This window comes from Urtica dioica, chromosome 7, assembly GCF_054948205.1.
Source record: "Urtica dioica subsp. dioica isolate 48M chromosome 7, U.dioica_male_clone48M_v1_H2, whole genome shotgun sequence".
NCBI classification, from domain to species: Eukaryota; Viridiplantae; Streptophyta; class Magnoliopsida; order Rosales; family Urticaceae; genus Urtica; species Urtica dioica.
This window is the reverse complement of record NC_142762.1, coordinates 26632886-26636878: the sequence shown is the minus strand read 5'-3', so window position 1 is coordinate 26636878 and position 3993 is coordinate 26632886. Positions and strand designations below refer to the sequence as shown.

General features: G+C 39.5%; 1 pseudogene; it reads right to left on the bottom strand.

Moving 5' to 3' along the window:
* Positions 1-1731: 1731 nt before the first annotated feature.
* Positions 1732-3204, bottom strand: LOC149390584 (uncharacterized; annotated as a pseudogene).
* Between the last annotated feature and the right edge of the window lie 789 nt (positions 3205-3993).

The following is a 3993-nucleotide window of genomic DNA, read 5'->3' as shown; positions in this document are numbered from 1 at the left end:
CTCTTCATCTATTTGCAAACATGTTTCGTCATCTGTCGAATCTGAAGATTCTGCATCAGAGAATAGTTCGGTGGCAGGAGCTTCATAATCAACATCATCCTCTGGTATTGGACTAGCAAAGTCATTTTTCAAATTCGGTACCACAATTGACCACGACGTATCCATTCCGTCTTCTACATAGAAAACTTGTTTGACTTGGTCCGCAAAAATGAATGGATCTGACTTGTGACCAGTCTTTGAAAGATCAACCACTGTGAATCCATCATCTACCTTAACACCCCTTGAACTGTCAACCCATTTACATTTGAAGACCACCACTTTGGATACGACATAGTCTAACTCCCATATTTGTTGAATAGTCCCAAAGAATGTCATGTCTGAAACAATTGGTTTCTTGTCCTTTGAGCTGCACACCTGCATTGTCTCAGCCATTACTGCGACACCGCTATTTTGAACAGAACTTGTGTCATCACGGTCCTTTGTGAAAAAACGAAATTCGTTGATGATATATCCACTGTAGGAAAGAACGTATGCTTTCGGTCCATGTGACATCCACCTTAATGTCTGTGATACCGAAACTCTAGACTCTTCCAAATCAAGAGCAACCTATAGAAATTTAAAAAAAAAATAACACACTTATTGATTTTGTGTTACTAGTTCTTGTATAATGAACATATACTTTGTCACGGAGCCAATTGGTAAATGATCGATTGTGCTCATCTTGAAGCCATTTCTGGTCCTTCACTTTACTTGGATTACATTCAAGCAAGTACTCCATATGCTTCCCAAGTAGCATATCAACAAGTCACCATTTGTCTTAAAACATATATCATATAAAGTAAAAAAAAATTATTTACTTACTTGATATACGGACTGATTTCAGTAGTGTTCTCCACCACAAAAAGATGTGCTTGCTCCAATTCTATCTGTTTAGGTGTATGCACTCTTCCAGAAGAGATTGGTTTGCCAACATCTACACCCGATTCATTTCTCGTGGACGGTACACCAACAGATTCTACAGAAGTCAAGTACTCCGAGCAATATTCCATACCTTCTTCAACTATGTAACATTCTGCAATACAACCTTCTGGTCGGCTGCGATTGCGCACGTAACCTTTCATAACTTTCATGTTCCGTTCATGTGGATACATCCAAGTTAGACGAACCGGTCCACAAATTGAACTTCTCGTACTAGATGTATCATTAGATGAACCGTTATGTCAAAAAAAGATGGTGGAAAATACTTTTCCAAGAGGCACATAGTTGTTGTAAATTCTTCTTGAAGGCTTGCCAGTTTGGAAGCATCGACAACTTTGCAGCATATCGCATTGAAGAAGCGAGAGACTCTTGTTATTGTGGTTCGGACCTTCTTATCCAGCAATCCTCATAATGCGACTAGAAGAATCTGTTGCATAAGCGTATGATAATCGTGTGATTTCAATCCAAACAGTTTTAACTCTTTCATCGACACACAGTTTCTAAGGTTGGAACCATAGCTATCGGACACTTTGAGCGCTGACAACAGATTGCAGAACCTTTTCTTCTCTTCCTTCGTCAATGTGTAGGTTGATTGAGGCAAATATGTTTTCTTGTCACCAACCTTTGGATGAAGTTTGGTCCGGATGCCCATATCCTGAAGATCTAAGCGACTTTTAAGACCATCCTTTGACTTGTGCGAGACATCAAGCAATGTTCCTATAATACTTTCACACACATTCTTCTCGACATGCATTACGTCCAAAATATGACGCACAGGAAGAAACTCCCAATATTCAAGATCAAAGAAGATTGACCTTTTTTCCAAGGGAATATCGGATCTGCCTTTTCTTCACCCTTCTTCTTCTTCGAACATTTCCCGTATACATATCCAATACGAGTCACCTTCTGTAAGACTTCTGTTCCGGACAAGCATGTAGGAGCATCACCGAGTTCTTGGGACCCATTAAATGCCTTCTTTGCTTTTCTGAAAGGATGATGCCGATTCAAAAACCTGCGATGACCTAGGTATACGACCTTCCTGCTATGACGAAGATACAAGCCATGTGTGTCTTTACCACATACAGGACAACCATTGTAGCCTTTTACGACACAACCGCTCATATTTCCATACGCTGGCAAATCGTTTATTGTCCATAGCAGAATGGCTCTAAGAGTGAATGTCTCTTTTAAATGAGCATCAAAAACTTCGATACCTGTGCTCCATAACAGTTTCAGGTCGTCCACGAGGGGTTCCAAGTAGACGTCGATGTCATTTCCCGGTTGCTTGGGACCCGATATCAGTAACGTTAACATGATATACTTCCTCTTCATGCACAGCCACGGAGGAAGATTATATGTTATCAACGTAACAGGCCACGTACTATGCTGACTACTGAAAGAACGATACAGATTAATCCCATCAGCCGCTACAGCCAATCGAAGATTCCTTGATTCATCTGAAAAAGCAGGCCACTTCTTATCTATCGATTTCCACGAAGCTGCATCGGCTGGATGTCTCAAATACCCGTCGACTTCTCTATCATTGGCATGCCAAGTCAGATTCTTCGCTATTTCCGGTGTACCGTACATTCTTTTAAATCTGGGTGTTGGGGGGAAATACCACTAGACGTTTGCTGGAACACCTACTGTAGGTTTCATGGACCCTTTTGGAATTTTCCACCGAGATGCATAACAAACAGGACAAACATCGAAATCAACCTTGTCCTTCCTATACAGAATACAGTCATTAGGACAAGCATGGATTTTTTCATATTCCATACCTAAGGTACACAACGTCTTCTTGGCCTCGTAGATAGACTTTGGCAATTGACTTCCTTTCGGAAACATGTCACCCAACAACATCAACAGCTCGTCAAAACTTGTATCGCTCCACCCGTGTTTGACTTTCAGATTGTACAATCTTACTAAAGCTGATAACTTAGTAAATTTCAGACAACCGTCGTAGAGTGGCATTTTTGCATCTTCTACGTATTCAACAAATATGTCAGAATCTTTTTCCAGAAGATTATTAGCGGCCTTAACCATTTCGACGGTATTAAAAGCATCATCACAGTCACCAAAAGTATGTGCTTTTGGTTGGTGGATGAGCTTTTTGTCTGTACTACAGACCATGTTTTCACCATGCCATGTCCAAATAACGTATGTTTGGTCCATACCATTACAGAAAAGATGATCTCTGATGATTTCAAAAGAATGCGATCCCATATTTCCACACCTTTTACATGGACATCGTAAGGACTCCAAATTGGGTAAGTTAATTTTACAAAACTGTAAGAAAGATTCAACACCATCTTCAAATTCTTTTGAGCGTCTATCGGAATTTGACCATGACTTGTCAATTCTGTGAAAATGTGTTATTTAAATCAATTTATTAAATGACCTAATAGTCTAATATTTCTACAACCAGATCAACAAGAACTTACTTTGTACTTTGTAAATGTGTAAATGACATATGAAGCATAAAAGTACTTACTTTGTACTAGGATCACCAACGTGTGCTTCTCGGGAACTATCCCCACGACCAGAAGATCTCGAAGTCTTTTTAACGGCTTCTAATATCCGTTTTGTCACTCCTGAGACCTTTGGATGAGCATGACCAACCTCTAAAACATAATAAACTAAACACACAGAGTTCAATTAGCAACCACAAGCACACACACAGAGTTCAATTAGCAATCACAAGCACACACATAGAGTTCAGTTTACTTACTCACGCGAACCATTGTTGACTGAGTTTAATCTCTGTACATAAGAAAACATACACAAAACTGAATAAACTAGATAATTTGCATTCTTAATCTACAAATAGGTAAGAACAGACAATGAGACCCCAAATAACCCCAAATCGAGCAACAAAGCAATGAGACCTCAAATAAACCACAAATTTCTAAGACATTAACCCTAAATTTCTCAAATCCGTTACTAAATAACCCCAAATCGAGCAACAAAACTGATGAAGGACGGAAAAAAGCTCATACCGATCGAAGACGACGA